This window comes from Ambystoma mexicanum, chromosome 1p (assembly GCF_040938575.1).
Source record: "Ambystoma mexicanum isolate Mex_15411 chromosome 1p, UKY_AmexF1_1, whole genome shotgun sequence".
In the NCBI taxonomy this organism is placed as follows: Eukaryota; Metazoa; Chordata; class Amphibia; order Caudata; family Ambystomatidae; genus Ambystoma; species Ambystoma mexicanum.
The window spans coordinates 2718943-2739288 of record NC_090921.1 but is presented as its reverse complement, the minus strand read 5'-3'; the positions used below and the strand labels follow the sequence as shown (position 1 = coordinate 2739288).

At 44.4% G+C, this 20346-nt stretch overlaps 1 non-coding gene across 1 annotated transcript; it reads left to right on the top strand.

Annotated features, from left to right (window-relative positions):
• The first annotated feature begins 275 nt into the window (after positions 1 to 275).
• TRNAT-AGU (transfer RNA threonine (anticodon AGU)) lies at positions 276 to 349 on the top strand. Its single transcript has one exon. It is a non-coding gene; the product is annotated as a tRNA-Thr (tRNA).
• The last annotated feature ends 19997 nt before the right edge of the window (positions 350 to 20346 follow it).

Genomic DNA, 20346 nt, shown 5'->3' with positions numbered 1-20346 from the left:
TTCACTTGGTATGTATACGCTATAAATGGCTCACCAATATCCGCAGCGTACGATTGTCAATGTTTATAACACACCTAACGAAAACCAAATACTCTGCTCGCTGCCTGTCCAAAGCGTCCATTTATATACCAGGTGGCGCTGGTTCTGCGTCTTCCTGGTGGAGAAAAAACACGGACGAAAAACCGCGAGTGTTGCCGAAAACACCAACATAAAGAGATGTCAAAAGAAGTCGGCGAGTGCATTATGAAGTTACTCGGCGGTGGGCACTCGCAGTTGGCGCTGTGGCTTAGTTGGTCAAAGCGCCTGTCTAGTAAACAGGAGATCCTGAGTTCGAATCTCAGCAGTGCCTAGTATTTTTTCATTTTGTTAGTCACTTCCATGTGTACCACACTTTACCCATATCAACGCAACCTTGTTATAGTATTAGAAAGAAAGAAAGGTGACAGTGTGATGACTTGTGTTGTTGGGCGTAAAATAGAGCGCGCATACCTTCGCTGGAGTCCCGAGTATTTGAAATACTGTTATAGGGGTATCAATGATGAACACGAATATGGGTCATTGTACGTTTTTTGCGTGAACCAAACATCTGTGCACTTCACCCGGGAGAGAGTTCCCATTTTACGTTGGAGGCCAGCACTGAAGGACAAGTCCGCACTAGTTCATTTGGAGCCACTCGTTCCTGAATTATTCATTCATTTAGCTGTGCCATGTAATGGCTAATCTGGAGCTCCATCTTTCGCAGGTGTTATCTTGGTATAGTTGCCAACATGATCCAATCCGTGAGTGCTTATCCAGTACTGTTTGATTCCGTTGCATTCTGGGACCTGTAGTTCTGCTTTTCCCATTATAAAACTCGGACTACAAGTCCCAAAATGCAAAGAAAAAAACGGGCATGGGTAATCAATCACCTAGAGATTGGAATTGATCATGTTGGCAGCAATGTCGTTTTCAGTCTTGCTCTCAGTCACTACGTTCAGGCTTTGATATTTTCTGGACTTTTACCTAACCGCCCTTCATTGGGTTCATGCCCGTCCTGCACAGCTTTCCACGGGCTCAATTAGACGGAATGTTTTTGGGAACTTGTGTCAAATAATGATTTTCGTAGCCAGCTGTGTACGAAAATAGTAAATTTGAATAAAGACAACGTAGGAGTACGTTTTTCATTAAACGCTTTACTGAAACTGCCAGCACAAAGATTAAAGGGTTAACTTTAAAAGAAAAAATACAAGCAAGGCACCCATAACGTTGTGAACGTGCCCACAGGTGTGCTGTAACTAATCAATAGAGATTTAACTACCGCCTGTGAAACAGGCATGATGTGTTTAAAAAAAAGCGCCTTTAAGGTGCAATTTCTAGACCAATCAGGCTATCTCCGAATGTCTTGTAGAGACCCTCTTGCTAACAAGGATTTGGACGTCATAACAGCTCTAGAAGAATGGGCCCCAAACGACTAAACATCAATGCCAGCTAGGGCCATGACCCATCTGACCAGAGTTGGAGAAGACACCTGATGGTGCAGATGAGAGATGCACCTGGTCTGGCCACGCCCCAAAGCATAAACAAAAGTACAAGCTGAGAAACATGTAAACAGTCAGGAAAACACTAATGGCCACGCAGCCGCCATGAAGAGTAGGGTAGGTTGTGCCTTCACAAGTGGGGCGAGAAGTAATGTGCGTTCACAAAAGCAGGGAAAGGTTGCAGAATACCCAGGTAGGGTTATACAAGTAGTCCTGACATGGGCAGGTAGGTAGAGGTTGCAGCATACACGGGCAGGGAATAATGAATGGCCGCATGCAAAACATGAAGAACACTAACATGGCAGAGAAAGAGCAGAAGTACCGCCATTACTCAGACCGAACCCTGCAAGGCCTCAATACTGAAATATTGCAGCTGAACACAAAATTACAGCCCTCACATGCTCAGACAGCAGCCCAAGCACCAAGGTCAGTGTGCGAATGGGAGTTCTAAGAGTTGAAACCACACCAGATAGCATTTTCCTAGGGCACAGCAAGCAATTATTAATTTTATTAGTTTTTATTGGTAGCATAATGAATAAACATATAGCGCCCCATGTGGCCACTGAAGAAAGGCACACACACGTTTGGACAGTTGAAAATGCAATAACAGGCGGAAATGGTTGTAGCACAGCAGCCCCTCATCACGTGGTCGGACCAGTGACCATTTATTCCCTATCCAATTAGATAGCGTACCTGTTAGACTCATTGTGTATCTAGAGAGGGGGACAAGATACCAAGGCCATGAACATGTCTGGAGGAGAAAACATCAGCATGGGAACAAGATGGGAGTAACTTTTCAAGGCCGGCTCACAGCGGTTCGCCTACCTCTCCTTCCCTGCCACATACTTTGGCACTGCATATCATAGCCCAAGGCTGCATGAACAAATAATTAACTAATCAGAACTTTCTTCACCTTATCGAATACTGTAGTAGAATGCCAACAAATGGCAAGTTAGATTGAAATGTATCATTTTGAAAAGGATCAACCTCGGAGGAGTTATTAGTTGGGAAAGAACCAATTGTAGAAGTATTACTTATAGATAGCTATATGCTCTATATTCCACTATATTCCACTAAGTGAATATTTTTTATGATAATTACTAACCATGACATCAGCTGTGACGGTTTTCTAACTTAAAACCATGTTGTTCCTAATGCCGTTTTGAGATTGTCTTTCGTGCACTCTTCTAGCCGTTCGTTTCTGAATAAAAGCTGGATTTTCTCGTGCACTTGAAGTTACGTTTATTGAGTTTTTCTCTCTATGGGTATACTTGGGCCTATCATAACACAACAGATTAAATTGTTTTTGAAAGGAAATTAAAAGCTGTAATTGACCATTAGTTCTGAGATCAGCTGTGACAACTTCATTCTGTTTTAAGCATTTAACAACACATAATTCTTTTTGTTCCGGATATGCAGGATAATTAACGGAAGTAGACCAACATTTAGTAGGTCTAGTAATAGCAAAACATACTCCAAAAGGAGAGAAAGATCTGTTTGTAATATCTAGGGCTTTAATATCCGATATCTCTCGCCACACACCAGCAAACTCAAACCCCCAAAGCTGTTTTATAACCTTTGGGAGTTCTCGGGGCCAGTATTCTGTGACAACAGAGGCAGCTGTAATTGAAAGTCCCTGGAGGTTCCAGGAACCCCTCAGATCTTCCAAACTACAAGTTGCAGATTTTCACTGCTGAACCAGTGGGTGGACATTGTTTACTGGGTCGCAAAGAATCTGGGGAACTGATGGAAGAACTCTGGGGTAATCTTTATCTCCAGCAAAGCAGGATACCATTCTTGAGACGACCAAAGGGGTGTCACGAAAACTAATTTTGCCCTCTTGAGTCTCACTTGCCGACTCAGTCTTAGAATCATTATGAATGGAGGAAAGGCATACCCCCGAATTATGGGGGAGTCCTGTTGGAAGGCATTAAGAACTATTGCTGCCGGATCTGGTCTCCTACTGTAGAATTTTGGCGCTTCCGAAGTTGCTTCCAAAGGTGCTGTTTGCTGGGACGTTCCGCTGCCTGAACGCTGTTGGGCATCAGCTACCTGAATACTTGCTAATTTGACTTTGTGGGCGGCAACATCTCAACTGTGCCCGCCTCTTTTCTGGGCCGAGCTACATCATCCCAGTGCACACGCTTCCGAAGTTGCTTCGAAAGGTTCTGTTTGCTGGGACGTTCCGCTGCCTGAACGCCGTTGGAAATCAGCTACCGGAATACTTGCTAATTGGACTTTGTGGTACGATACAGTTTGCACTAGTCATAGACCTGGTGGTCTTGGTGGACTTTGCTTCTGTTTGCTTCTGTTAGCTCAATAATAGTTTTTTCTGTTTGCCACAGGGTAGCAACACCTCAACTGAGCCCGCCTCTTTTCTGGGCCGAGCTACATCATCCCAGTGCACGCGCTTCAGCGTGCGCTTCCGAAGTTGCTTCCAAAGGTGCTGTTTGCTGCCTGCGTGCAGCGGCAGCACAGCAGAGGGCAAATTCTGTGTGTTCTGTCCCAGCCCTAGCAATTGCACTAAATTGAACTAAGTAGTGGGCCCCGGCGAAACCACAGCTGGCCGTTTGGATGTCGCTTGGACACCCGTGCCATGCTAGTCTTTGCCGGTCCGTACGGCCCTCATTGCTCAGCTTCATACGTGGCCGTGCTTGTCTTTACCACTGGAGATCAGGTATTTACTATTTGGTGTCTTTAAATCTTTGAATTACATATCCTGAACATTTCTCAAATCTTCCTTTCCTTTTGTGTATTCATTGTGTACTTCATAAGTTACAGCAATGACCTTTGCAGTGTATAAACTCACATCCAACATGCCGGCCATTTCCCCGTTATTACTTCCAATGATGAGACTGCCCACATCAGAAGATAACCCCTGTTCTGGGACAATTCCTCAAACTTTTTTCTCCGCCCCCTCAGTAACGCCAAAAGCTTCTATGGCCAGCAGACAAACCAGGTTCTCATTCAATGCACAAATAAATGAGGCAGCATTGTTGGAAGAGTACATGATTTATTTTGCACACCACTGGGGCGCGTGAATCCACAGCCCGTGTCTGATGTTACACTCTAGCCCCTACCAAAAACTGCCCGGCCAGGCCGACTTTGGATATGCTTATCTCGCCTATTGACTTTCAGCATTTGTATCCAGATCATTCTGTTATTTCTATCCATGCAAGTCAGCGCGAGTCCCCCATCTCTATGAGGGACGTGAATGCTACGCTCAGCTCTCAATCCGTATCTTTTCAGCCATGAACTGCACATTCTAACCCAATGTTACAGTCTTATGTTCTCCCCACCCCCTGTCCAAACAAACCCCCCACGTCTGACAACACAATTCAGCATCTACTTTTGATCCAAACTGCTCTTACCGCTATTAATACTGCCATCTACAGTTTGTGCAAATTATTTGAATCTTTAGACTCAAAAGTTTCCTTTCAATCTACTCAATTTGCGGAATTAACAAAATAGTTATCCTCTCAAAATGTATGTAAAAAAGACCATAGGGGTATTGAACATTCTGTATCTGAGGCACTGAGCCCCTCGGTTGTGTGTTTAGAGGAGAATAATGTTAATGGGGGTTTTGAGCACCTGGCTTTGGAGGTATTGAGTGCCTCGGTTGAGTGTTTAGAGGTGCAAAATGTGGTTGAGCCCGGAGAACAGGCCCCATTGGCTGTGGATGTTCTGGTCGTGGCCCCTTGTCCTCTCCCACCCATTCCCGGGATCATACGCCCTTTAGCCCAATTGTCTCCTGGGTTGCCCAAATTGAAAGCCAGTGCAAATCAGTTGGTTTCCACTGGTATAGCACCCATTCCTGTTGTTCATGAAGACAACACAGTCAAGGTTCCAACGCGTGCAGGTCAAGGGCACCTACAGCAACTCAAATCCAGGAATCCTAAATTCTCAAAAAAAGAGATCGTTATCTCTTATAAAAAAAAAAACAAAGAACATGGCTGGCCCAAAACACTCAAAAACCACCCTAAAAAACCACCCTTTCTTTAAAGCCCTAGGCAAAACTTCCACATCTCACCAAGCCCAGAAAACAGTGACTGTGCCCGCAGCAAACAAAGCAGAGTCGCGAGTGAAGGGAACGGTTGTCCATGAGACCGTACCCTTACCTGGCGCCTCTGCCATGAATCAATGGTGCGATAACTCCTTTTCCCCACTTACTCAGTTGGTATAAACGCTCCACCACTCAAAGGATACATTCCCGGCGGTCGAGTGGGTTCGTGAGCCCACTCAATCAGATGCCCCTTCTGCCTCTGTTAAGCTTCCTCCAGTTACAATCCCGCAGGGGCTTACAGGGCAGTCCACACAGGAAACAGCGAGAGCCGCCCCAATGATGTGTGTACCATCCACAAACTTGAAAAACAGTGTCCTTTGCTTCCCAAGCTAATCACAGTTTCTCTGGTGATTCGGGCATGTCTCAAGCTGCAGTGGAGGAACTTAAGAAAAGAGTTGATGAATATCTAACCACTAATTTAGACAAAGTGTTTCTTAAATCTGCAGAGCTTCATGAGCCCATGGTTGATGCTTCGCAGTGTCCAATTGATCCTCACCCTTGCCAACAATCTGACACACCCACCAGAACTAATCTTAAATCCTGCCTGGAGGAAACCCGACCTCCTAAGACTCATGGATCTGAGGCCCACTTGAAATGGACACCGCGCAAGGCTGATACACAGATCTCCTCACGAAACTTGCATCCTCATCGAGCCAATTTCCATACATTCATCATAAAGTGCAAAGAAGGAAATTATCCAGTATACAATCTAAATCGGCAGTCTCCTAAATACTTTTGGAGAAATTGAAGAACTACACAACATATCTACATTAGATATTGAGCAAATTGAATTTTTCGCTGACTGTAAACTCTCGGTAGTCAGACTATGGATCCCTTCTGGAGTACTTTGGCAATCCATTTGGCGGTGCAAAATGCAACTCTTTGATATGGGCTTCTTACTAGCCGAAAACCCAGAAATTGCTCCTCCAAGGTCTCAAATTTCAACATGAAAAATGAACATCTACCAGGGCACTAACAGCGAAAGTCGCGATTCATTAAGAACCCCGTTATTGCACCAGTAACCACCACTCCGTAGCACCCTATCTAATTTTACAATTGTAAGTTGGAACACCAAAGGCCATACACATCTTCATTTATTATTTAAAGATACGCCCGAGCTGTATCATCATAGCCCTTCAAGAAACATGGCTAACTAGCGCTCTGATATTGGACAACTACAAGCTTGTTTTGATCCCAGCTATCGCTAGTGGAGGTAGACCCCCTTCTGGCCTCTTGGTGGTGGCTCATATTTTATCAGGCTTCACCATCACCCCATGGGCTTCGGTGGGTGCTTATATTCAGCTTGTTAAAATAACCAATAACGACAAATCCTTTGCCCTGATTAACATCTATTGTAATGTACTAGCGATGTCAGACGATGCCTTCTACTCTGGTCTAACCAACATTTTTCAGAACATATTAGCAGATTCTGAAATCATCCACACTGTCATCGTAGGTGATCTCGATCTAGATTATTGGAACCAAAAACGACAACTTCAATCAGTGCACAAATGGATAACCTTTATGGATGAGCGCAACTTTCACATGGTTAACGGTGCAGTGCCGCGTGACTTGCCTCCACATTACACGTGGCATCGTGGCTCGAGCACTAGCATCATTGATTATGTCTATGTTGATCATAAGCTCTTCCAGAAGGTACAAAAATTATCCATAAAAGATCATCCACATAGTGATCACAGTCTTCTGATCACACAGTTTGATTGAAATTTGTCTCAGACTGACAAGAGGTTGTATTAATGGCCAGAACTTACTGTTAACACAGCTTGAACTAGAGTGAGATGGAATGCGAATTCTTTAGCCAGGTTTAAGAATGCGATTGATGCTAATTCTACTTCAGCGCTTCCAACACAGTATTCTGACCTATCACAACCTATTGTCAAAACAATCTCAATTCCATATGATAATAAAATTCGTCATTCCCATGTATTTGATTCTGAAGCTCACTGTATTCGAGCAGAGTTCAGGAAAATAAAAAAAAAACAACTCCTTGCCTTTACCTTTCCGTCCCGATGGCAGGATCTAAAAACTGCAAAATGCAGGTATAAAAACTGGGTAAGGGGCAGAAAAGCCATTCTATTTCAGAAAGATAGCGAGGCCATGGCACTCGCACTGTGTAATAAAAACTCAGCCGGAATGGGGCATCTTTTAAATAACCACACTTATCATCAGGAAGGAGACGCCCAAATCAATGGAGTACATGAACGTAATTGGATTACCCACTTTACCACCTTATATGCTGACCCACTTTATGCTGACCTGCCTTACGAACCTATATCCGCTTCACCTTGGCAGATTGAGTCATTTTATGACACAATCTATGCTCTAATAGTGAAGACCAGCGCTTCGAGGGCAGTGGGCCCTGATGGGCTATACAATCACATGTTCAAAACAAACCCCCATTAATGGGCACATATCCTCCAAACCATCTTTAGAGGCATATTAAACATACCGCTGTTTGGAAGACTTCCATCATCATCCCCATTTTCAAAAAGGGGGATCGGGGCATTCCATCAAACTATCGTCCAATTGCGTTTTTGGACGCCCCGGGGAAGATCTTTACCAAATTGGTTTTGCACGATTCTAATGCTTGGACAATGCAATGTAATCTGCGCAATCCCAATCAAACTGGCTTCGTGGCCAGCATGGCAACCAACATCAATTTGTTGGCTCTCAATGCCATTAAGGCCCATTGTTACACGCAAAAGCAACAAGTTTTCTTTGCGTTTGTATATCTTCACGCCGCATTCGACTCAGTCAGTCGTTTGTTACTTATATCCAAACTACGTAGAGATCAGTGTCCTTCCACACTTTATGACATTATTCATTTTTTACACTCCAATACCTCCATTCAAATTCGGATTACCATGGATGGTGCACTTTCAGAGAAAATAATCACCAATCGAGGTTTGAAGCAGGGTTGTTCTTTGGCCTCCGCCATCTTTAACTACTTTATTCACGACGTCAGAGCATCATTATCTGATATCGTCTCAGATTCGCAGACATTTAATAATCATCAGATAAAAACATGAATGTATGCAGACACCTCGTTTTAATTTCAAAAACTCAGATTGGTCTGCAGCGATTGCTAGCTGCCTTTCATTGCTACATACAGCTGAATGAGCTAAAAATTAATGTAGCAAAAGCGCAAATTGTGCATTATTCGCCCAAGCGTTCTGGGCCGTTGGCTTATGTATGGACCATCAATCAGTCAACAGTCACAATAGTAAAACATTACAACTATATGGGAATGCAGTTTGAAGGAAAAAAGAAGGCACATGGCCACGTAGAGCGTTTGGAGTCTAAATTAACCACAGCTTCCGCCCAAGCCTGTATTATTATGTACAAATATGGCAAATTTTCTATCATGCCTGCTTGGCATTTTTGTAAGATGAAAATTGTACCAACCTTGCTGTATGGTCTGGAAACCATGCCAAGCGATTCTCCCTTTCAATTTACAAAGTGGGAAGCTAAATTTTGGCAGAATATACTACATCTACCCCAATGTACTCCCGCGGCTTGGATCAGATATGAGCTTGGGTTGGTATCGCTCCAGGCTCTCTATAATTGGCAACTGTGCGCTCTTTTCAAGAAATGTTTAATATCAACTAACCTAAATGTTTTGTTAAAAATAGTGTCTCAATACATGTTCTCGGTAAGACACACATTTATAAGTAATTGGCTTGGGAAAGTATATCAAATCTTAGCTGAAGCAGAAGTATCACTAGAGCTACTGTTCAGCAACCCAGAGAAAGCCAAACTTAAGATCTATCAGAGAGATTGGATAAAACAAAGAGAATTATGTTTAACTTACCGGGAAGACGACCTTCTTCGTTTTCCTCCAAAAAAAGTTTATACCTTGCCGCTATATTTAATATGCTATCCCTCACCCAAAATCCGGAGTGGTATACTCCATCTACGGTTTAATCTATGGGCTACTAATGATCTAAAAGCAAATTGTAGGCTCATCACAATCGATAATAACATCTGCTGCTTTTGCCTAGAGGGAGGCACTTGTGAAACCCTGGTACATTTAATCACTGAGTGTCGACCCCTTAGGCCCAAGCAAGAGATCTTTTTTACTAGACACAGTAAATACTTGGGGAACGTAACACAACGTGAATGTTGATCTACTATCCTCAGTTCAGGTAATTTGCCATTACAAATTGCAACTATTAATTTTTTTGAGTAGTTTAAAACTGGAAGATGGAGCATATAACATAGTGTCATTATTCGGTATATAAATGAATATTCTTCAATTCATATTATTGTACTATTCTATCAATATTAATTTGACGAACTTCAACTAATACATGCATATAACTGCGATCTGCTATCCATAAGTAAAAATGAGGTTCTCTTGGTTAGAGTTGTCGTTGTTTGTTCCGATGTGAGGGAAAGCGCTATTATTTGGCAAATAGTGCCGATTGTTTGTTGTCTGGTTACTTATATTTGTTAATTGAGACAGATCCAAAGATTTGTGTAAATTTGGGTTTTCTTCTTTTATTGTAATTTTTAACATTTATGAAATTAACTGTTACTTTGCGTCTGTTTTGTTTTATGTATACGCACAATTTTACTTTTGATCTTGACTCTCATGCTTGACTGTCATAGTGGTATTTCAATTGTGTAAATTCGGTTGTTTTAATGCATATTTTTGATATATGAATTTCTATATTTGAAAGGTTGATTTAATTCAGCCGATACAAATAAAAAATAAATTTAAAAAAGTAGAAGTTTGGAAGTTGCGTATTAGTTCGGGAGGCAAAGAGATCCACCTCCAGAGGGCCCCGGTGAAAGGGGCCCCTAGGGAACCCTGACGTCTATAGAAACAAGGCTGATCACCACACACGATAGAGACGGCAGACACGAGGTTGTATTCCCAAAGCTACGGTTTTATTGCAAAGCAAAAGTCTCAGTTAGCCAACTCGGTCTCACGCCCCGCGACGTGTATCTCTAGACCTCGAGGGACGCAAGAGAGTGAATTACGTACATCAGTTACATATATACAAAATGCATATCAAACAATCAGCTATGACATGTTTAACACCCCCCCTTTTATCGGGTTTTTTGAACTTGGTGTGATGATGGACATCTCCGACCACTATGACACCTTCAAACATCTATTCTAGTAACAATTTGCAATTTGTGTGTGCAAAGGCATCTTTCGGTTATTGAATAGATCACGGCGCTTCTGTTCTTGGAAGCGAACTACATACGGGGGGGAGTTGCATTCCGGACCTTGCTATCTATCAGGTGCTATTCGCGTCCTGGGAGCCGACATGCTCTAGCGGGCTCAGCAAAGGGGGGCCGTTAGAAAAGCATAATTCAAGCCTTTAGCAGTATTATTCTAGCATATTCTACCATATAACGAGACTGGCTGGCAGCTGTGAAATGATTAAATGCCCTGCAGCTCTGCTTCAAGGCTACATTAAGGAGGGAGCCGGGCATTCTTCCTGGCGCTGCCTACGTTTGTGTTTCAGCAAACTCTTGTTATCCTCACTGCCCTGCAGCCTTGTCCTTTTCACATACAGACAACAATGTTCCACAGTCGAGCAGTGTAAGCGGAAAATATACTGCAAAGCAATAGGAACAGAAAGCAATGAGCAATGGTTAGAAAACAAAATGGCTATTCTTGTTACATTAAAATGGTCGATCATTGGCAAACTCGAAAACCTATATTCTGTCGTATCGTGCATGAGATGGTTGGCTCACGGCCACCAAAATGCGTTTTCGGTCTCAAAATAGAGGTATCCGTATTTCTAGATTGACAAACCCTCCTTTGGCCGTATGCCAAACGTCTCATCTATTTATTGAAACCTCCTCTAGTGATGATGAATCTGAAGTACTTATGTCTGAGTTTTGCATGCTATCGTGGACATCACTGTCTTCATCAATATCTATTGCCATCAACTCTTTTACTGCTCTCATCTCATTTGGGTCTGGGTTAGTTCGATCATGAGGTTGTTTTTTCTTTGTTATCATATGCATGCATCCTTCCGTACATCCCCCAGTTACCTCTGCGCAAACTATGGGTAAACAATATATACAACAATAGCACGTTAGGAATATTCCGAACACCACTACTAATATTGAGATCAACTTCCATCCCCAAGATCGTAGTATTCCCCAAAACCAAGATCCTATTCCCCAGCTCCCTTCTCCAGTGGGGAATTCAGAATTTAGAATGTGCATTTTCTTTATTGCTTCAAAGATCGTGGGGAATAGTCATCGACATAAACGCAACATGCTGATCCCACTATTTTGCAAATTCCCCCACGGTCAACCAGGATTACACTGAGAGCCATTCTATTTTTCAGCATCATTAACCTTATTCCTCTTTCTTCCAATGTCATGTTAAATAATATATCTGTTGTTGTGTTTATTGTATTCTTTAGGATTCTGGGCAGTTGCCTTATATTATAGGAGTTCACTATCTGTCCTAAGAATGGAATGAATGATTTTGCTACATCAGTTGCTATTAAAACACCTTCGTCAGTCCTTTTGACTCTAGTTTTGGATAATCTGGCCATGGCTGCTGTTTCTAAGAGGAATACCCCTGGGAACAGTAGCCCTAGGTAACATGTACCTCCCAAGTTTCTGGGCAACCAAGGGTATGCTTTCTCTCCATATATAAAATAAAGTGGATCACCTACGTATACTGGTTCTATTTCCCATTTTAGTACCACTGTATTCATACAACCAGTATATATTCCGACTGAAAAAGAGCCTTTCTTTTTTAGACAAAAAGGGACAGTTCTTGGGCTATAATTCACTGTGTAAGATGGGGGAATTGCATCTTTGTCCCCTTCTGTTCTTACACGAAACGTCATTACAGATGTTTTTTCTGGCGGGGACAATCTATCTCGTCTATTTTGTCGTGTTATCTTCCGTGTACTTTTCCTTGTGGGCTCTGGGGCTATTACTTGTGCTTTATTGAAAATGGAACAACCCACAGGCTTCATTATTATCTCCTCAAACTCATTCATGTTGGTTCTGTCTAATGGACCCGTATTACTCTTATTCCATTTCCCATAGAACATTGCACCTAAAGATGCACTACATGCAGAATTTAATGGTAATGGCTGCACATACCACCCTATTCCTTTTCCGGCATGCTGTGGTAAATGGGCACATACCCAGCAGTTTGTTTTCTTCAGGATTGCATGTGTCCTGTTCATTATCAGTAGTAAGGTGTTATTCCCAAACCTTTCCCTGTGTTTTTCTTCCATTGGGGGTAGGGTATAAGTGATCACCTGAACCAGGCTTTCAGTAGTGGATATATTAATTATTGGTAAAAACATTTCTAATGGGTGTATTGTTTCTACCCACCATAATATTAGGGCTTACGATATTGGTGCTACCACGCTCATAAAGCACATTAATATCGTTAGTGCCAGCATACAATTTGTTTTACCATGCGTTTTTCTTAAACTTATAGACTTTATAACTGACTCATTCTCAGCGGTGGTGGTGCAGGAGGCTGGAACCGGTCCCGGCATGTTTTTCGTCGTCCTTCTTCTTTTTTATCACAGCTCGTTGTGGATATCTTTCTTCGTTGCGCTTGCTCTGATGTTAATAAGTTCAATGGAATTCTTTGTCACAGTTCAGTTCTGCCTGTCCTTTTTAGCCTGGATTCAATTATTCGTTTTTAGGTGAGATCACATGTCCCCTCTTTCACTGCTCAGAGGACCTTTGATCAGTTATCGCCTCAGTATCATGTGCACCCAGCTTGTCCGCTCTGGTTCCGGACACATGTACTGTTAATCAATTATCTCACTTGCCATAGTACCAGCTTGTCTGCTCTGGTTCCGGACACATGTACTTTTTATGATCGCACTGAGGAGCCGCGAGTCTTGAATTGTCCGATTTGCACAATTCTCACGCTTCTCTCCTCTACACCCCTGGTTCCTTCTCCGACCATGAGCTGAACCAGAGGTTGACATAAACACCAAAAAAGACTGCGGATCACTTTGTCTTCCAAGGCCGCAGGTTGTATCACCTTGCTCCTGGTATCGTATGATCCGTGAACAGTGCCGGTGCACTCTCAGATTCAGGCTTGAAGTCAGCCTGTGGCGCTACTGCAGGTGCTGGTGTGCGCCGCGCCAATGATGCAGATCTGTTTTTTGGCGTGCTAGCAAGTGCTGGTGTGCACCAAAGGGGTATACGATTTGGTTTTGCTGGTATCTGCAAGTCAGATTTCACGTCGGTCAGCAGTGATGTCGATTCTGCTGGGCAACGTTGGGGCACTCTTTGCCCCTCCCCCTTTTTGGCAATCGTCTCAGGCTTTGTTTCGAGTAAACTACCATTAATCGGCCACTGATGGTCTTGTTGCTTTCTGGTTTGCCTATGCAAAGTCTCACGGAATATTATCGCACTCACTCCATACTTCACATACATCTCATACGCCGGCGTTCCCCCAGGTGGTACAATTTGGCCATCTTCCAAAGATTGTCTACCACAACGGAAAAACCCTGCTAGAGTGGACAATACCCCAGGCATGTTTCAACCTTCCCCCTGGTTAACAACCTTACCTAGGGTGTTTGATTTTGCAAAGTCAACTCTCAACCAATATCAGGATGCTTTAAATCGGGGAATGACTCACCTGATAAATCAAGTCGTCTGTATACTGACGTACCAAAGGACGTTGTGTCTGCGTTTCTTGGCTTCCACCTCATTTCGGGACCCTTGCCTCCTTGTTCTCTAGCCAGGCACGTCGATCAGGGATCAGATGTGTGAAGATCTGCAAAGGAGTCTCTCATCACTTTTACAAGGCGCCCCGAACACCTCTTGATCCCGGCTCGATCGTCCCGTCCTCGCCATTATCTGCCTTTCTCAATTACAACGTTACGCGAAGGAACAAGTGGGGGAGGGTCCCTGTTCGGGCGCCATCTGGACAGGGGCCCCTAGGGGACCCTGACGTCTATGGAAACAAGGCGGGTCACCACACACGATAGAGACGCCAGACACAAGGTTGTATTCCCAAAGCTAGGGTTTTATTGCAAAGCAAAAGTCTCAGTTGGCCAACTCAGTCTCACGCCCCGCCACGTGTATCTCTAGACCTCGAGGGACGCAAGAGAGTGAATTACGTACATCAGTTACATATATACAAAATGCATATCAAACAATCAGCTATGACATGTTTAACACCCCCCCTTTATTGAGTTTCTTTGAAGTTGGTGTGATGATGGACATCTCCGACCACTATGACACCTTCAAACATCTATTCTAGTAACAATTTGCAATTTGTGAGTGCGAAGGCATCTTTAGGTTATTGAATAGAGCATGGCGCTTCTGTTCTTGGAAGCAAACTACATACGGGGGGGAGTTGCATTCTGGTGCTATTCGCGTCCTGGGAGCCGACATGCCCTAGCGGGCTCAGCAAAGCGGGGCCGTTAGAAAAGCATAATTGAAGCCTTTAGCGGTATTATTCTAACATATTCTACCATATAACGAGACTGGCTCGCAGCTGTGAAATGATTAAATGCCCTGCAGCTCTGCTTCAAGGCTACATTAAGGAGGGAGCCGGGCATTCTTCCTGGCGCTGCCTACGTTTGTGTTTCAGCGAACTCTTGTTATCCTCACTGCCCTGCGGCCTTGTCCTTTTCACATACAGACAACAATGTTCCACAGTCGAGCAGTGTAAGCGGAAAATATACTGCGAAGCAATAGGAACAGAAAGCAATGAGCAATGCTTAGAAAACAAAATGGCGATTCTTGTTACATCAAAATGGTCGTTCATTGGCAAACTCGAAAACGTATATTCTGTCGTATCGTGCATGAGACGTTTGGCCCATGGCCACCAAAATGCATTTGCGGTCTCAAAGTAGAGGTATCCGTATTTCTAGACTGACACTGGATCTGAACGTGGGGTGAAAAACAGATTGATGTAGTTTCAAATCACTGGAATCTTTCAGATGTCTTGAGTTGCAGTCTTCCACCATATTGTGAAAATCCTGGGAGATCATTTGCTTTAAGCACAATCCCCCTGTCCAGGCAAAAATAACAGAAATGTTTTGCTATTCCCGCCAGCATTCGAGAACAGAGTCCCCCATCTTGTTGACATATTGTATTGCTGATACATTGTGCATCCTTACCAAGATACAACAATTGAGCGGGTCTTTCATCAAACTATCGAGAGCAAAGGCCCCTGCCAGTAGCTCCAGGTAGTTTATGCAAAGTTTCCTCTCCTTGGGAGTCCATTTGCTCCCACTGGACAGAGGGCAGCAACGTGCACCCCAACCCTGGAGACTGGCATCTGATTCTATTATGATATCCGGCACACTGAATATATTGCTTTGCCGTTCCATGCTTGCATGTGTTGTAACCACCAAAGAAGTTTTGTCTTGGCTTCTGAGGACAGCTTCTTCCATGCAGCGGAGATCTTTCCTGAGGTGGTGCGTTTTCAATCTCTGAAGGGCTCGATAATGAAGCAGGACTGAAAAAAACACCTGTATTGATATGGACAGAAGACCCACAATCCTCGCCAGGGAACACCCCAAAGAAATTGCAGGTAATTTGATTGTGGAGCATATTCCTATGTGACCATATGAATGGTCAGATATGCATCTTTGAGATCCAGCCTGGTCCTCCAGTCTCCTGGAAGGAGGGTGTCTCTCAACAGATGTATGGCTTGCATTGCAAAATGTTTTTATTTTTTAAAAAAAATCTGTTGAATAATCGGACGTTGATGACTGGACGGGTTCCTTCTAACTTCTTTCTGACTAGAGAAATATTGCTGACGAACCCTGGGGTGTTCATCAGGATTGAGCCTTATCCAGAGTATTGTAAAGTCCTACATATTTTGAAATGTCTTTAATAAAATGATCACCAAACAGACGGAAGCCTGCATCTACTCCCAGTTCTCAAGTCACTAAATCTGCTAGCTTGCAGTCTAAGGTTAATAGAACCCCCTTCCTGCATTTTGCAGTGATGGCTGAGTTGGGGTTTTCCAAAAAAACGAATGGCTTGATGAGCCCATTCTCTTAAAGGAATAGTATCTACACAGACCTCCGTCTCTGCAGCTTGTTCTGACACTCATACATTTTTGTCAAAGGGCTGATATATCTAAAACCTTAGTTTTAGTGCCCTATCCAAACCTGTTGTAGTGTCCATGCCAGATTTTGCAAGGTAAGTAACCAATTGAGGCTCTAGCTCAGGTGTAACTGTGATCTTTTGTCCTGTATAATGACGTGGACATTCATAGCTAAGTTTATTTTCCACTTCCCTTAACAGGGGTTTCCTCAGTCTAGCATCCAAATATTTAGCCACATGTGGAATAGGAGTCCATTCTCTAGATCTGGGGTGAGTTACTTGTGATGGATCAAGTAATGGATTACCTTGTACATCCACTAATACCATGGTGGCCTCAGCTGCTTCTGTGTTAGGGGAGCATGTCCCTCACTCTTATGGGGGTAGTTCTGTCATTTTTGACTCCCCGAAGGCAAAACCCGTCTGAGGATCTGAATCTTTATGTGCCTCAATCCCCGATGAAGAAGAAAAGGCTTCATCATGTTTCCTTTTAGGGGGAAAATTATGTCTTAAAACCAAAGCAGACCCTTTTATGGACGATATTCTTTTTTGCTGAGGTGCACCATTTGCAGTTGTACTTTTGTTTGCCTTTGGAAGACTTACTGAAACTGCTTCCTTTAGTGCATCAACTTGTGCTTTCTGTATAGATTCCCCTGGTCTGGACATTTCAGCTCACCAAAACTGTTCCTCACCTTCAGGAGAGGAAATCAACCTTTTATATTTACGCACCTTAACATCTTTATTGCTCAAATTAGAAATATTAGCAATATTTTGAGAAAGGTATTGAACTGCTCCCAAAAGTGAAGAATGCAGTTATGACAAATCTTTAAACTGGGCTGCAGTAATAGCTAAAGACCATCAATAGGGTCGGAATCTTTATCCCCTTCCATTGAATAATAGGAGTACAAATATTCTAAAGGGCAAAATAAACACAAACTAACAGAAGGAATGAATCACGTTAGTCCGACGAGTGCTACAAAGCATCCATGTCTCTCCATGAAGAGAGAACACGTAGACAAAGAAACAGGACGCACTTACAAGCCCATTGCAGAAACTGATGGAAATAAAGGATGGAGATGGAATTAGCTTCATGGAAGCTGTGCCCCCTACAGTAACAATGGTAGAATGCTCGGCATGGTCACATCAGAACCATACCTGCCTACATTCCAAAATGAAAAACCCTGAGATCTACGTCACTGCCAGGCCACGCCCACAAGTCCACATGGCCACGCCTACAAGTTCACAAGGGGGTAAGTAATGTGCAAGTTTCTGTTGCAGTTTCCCGACAATATCTCTAGTCATCAGCTACTAGCTCTTAACTTTTCAAAGTTGAAATAATGCTCTGATTACTTACCGGTAATCTTCATTACTCCTAGTCCTACTCTTCCTCGTCACAGTACTTCATGAGGCACCCGCCTCCGACACAGGACCTTCTTCTATTTCTTTAAATCCCTATAACTCCTCCCCCACATCCATGTCACTCAGTTTCATATTACCAAGCCGGAGCATGGGACCTTCCCCGCAGGGAGGGTGAGGAGGGTCGTCAGTACTGTGACGAGGAAGAGTAGGACTAGGGGTAATGAAGATTACCGGTAAGTAATCAGAGCATTACCTCCACGTCCACTCTTCTTCGTCCCAGTACTTACTTCATGAGGTATACCAAAGCATCAACGGGGAAAAGGTCCCAATGAAACAGAGCCAAAAACAGTGCAGCAAAACACACCCACAATAACTCTTAAATCACATCCCCACAGACAAAAACTCCAAACACGAAAGAACCAACCCCCGAGTGGGAGAAACTCAACCCATAGCGGTTGATGAAAATGCCTAGACCAGCCAAGGCGGCAGCCATACAAATCTCTTGCAGAGAAAAACCCTCCTTACATCGGGCCAGGAAGCCGCGAAACCCCTGGTAGACCGCCCCTGATTGTGCGCAGGCACAGGCAGGCCAGAAGCCACATAGGCCCTAGAGATCACAACCCGGAACCACCGGAAAATGGAAACCACAGATGCGTTATGCCCAGCCCCAGCCAGACCACAAGCAATCAGAAGACTATCAGATTGGTGGAAAAGGCAAACCAAGCCAAATACTCCAACGCGTCCCGCCGGACATCAATGTTAAGCCGAGCCACCTCCTCAGGCGTTCTTGGATCATGAAAGAAGTCAGGGAGAACCAGACCCTGAGAGGTGTGAAACCCGAGAGACAACTGAAGGGAGAAACTTCGGACCACACCCCGGCACCACCGAGTCTGGCAGCACCCTCAGGAAAGGAGCGTGACATAAGAGAGCCCCAATCTCCCCAAGCCTACGGGCAGAAGTGAGGGCAATAAGAAAAGCAGATTTCAGTGTAAGATGTTTGATATCAATCTCAGAAATGGGCTCAAAAGGAGGCCCATGCAGGAACCGTAATACAAGAGGGAGATCCCAAAAGAAAAGCCCTTTATCAGCACAAGGAAGGGAAGAAGAAAAACCCTGGATCAACTTCCCCACCAACACCTCCCCATCCAAGTGACCGTCAGAGTCCCCCAAAAGGAATTTCATGGAGGCCCGCTGAGAGCGAAGCCTGGAAAAACTGCCAGGCCCCTGTCAAAACCCCTCCTGGAGGAACTGAAGGATAGCAGAGGCCAGAACGCAGGGGAGGGATCCCAGACTGCCCATACCAGTCTCGGAAATGGCCCCAATGTCTGCCTAACACCTTCAGAGTGGAGGGTCTAAGAGCATCCATTTGGACTCAACTACAGGATCTGAGAACCCCTGAGATATCAACCTAGACTGAGCAATAGCCACACCGCCCATTGCATCCGGTGGAATTCTAACCGCAGATCCCCTTGAAGGGGACACGGCCACCTCGGAACCAGCCAAGGTTCCTAGGAACGAAGCTCCAACAGAGAGGGGAGCCAACTCCGGCGGCACCAGAACAGAGCTAACAACAACACAGTCACCCTGGACACTCAGATGCGCCAAACCACCCGGGGCAGAAGGGGAATAGGCGGAAAGGCATAAAGGAAAACCCCAAGGCCACTGTACAGAGAGGGCGTCCATCCCCCAATCCCCTCAACCTGAAACCGAGAGCAGAAGAGGGGAACTTCTGCTGAGGCCGGGGATGCAAACAGGTCTAGAACCAAGGACCCTAATCTGACACAGGTCACCGCAAAGACCTGGGCCAACAGGACCAGTTCTGCAGAGGAGTGAAAACCTGCGTCTGAGAAGATCCGCTTGAACATTGTCCACCCTTCTTATACGTGAGGCCAGCAGATACACCAGATGAGATTCCTCCCAGGTGCCTATCAGCGCTGCCAGAGCATTCAAGGAACAGCCGGAACCCCTTTTGCAGTTCACATATGCCAAGGCCGTCGTATTGTCCGATCGGACCAAAAACCGCCGACCGTCCAGCAACTCCTCGAAGTACACCAGAGCTTGCACAATGGCACAACTCTTGCCAATTGGATGATCACCGGCTCTCCCCAGATCTCACAACCCTTGAGCTGAGAGGACCCCCAATGTATACCCTTTCTGCTGGTGTTGGTAGTAGGAGAGGTCACAGGAGGAAGGACCATGCACACCTCAGCCTGTAGACCTGAAACCCCCCGCCACCATAGCAGGGACAATCGCAGCGCTGGGGACACTGAAAGCAAAACTACGAAAGCCGAGATGTCGGGAGCCAGTGGGAGAGAGTATAAGACACCAGGAGACGTAACCGAAGACAGGCTCAAGGAA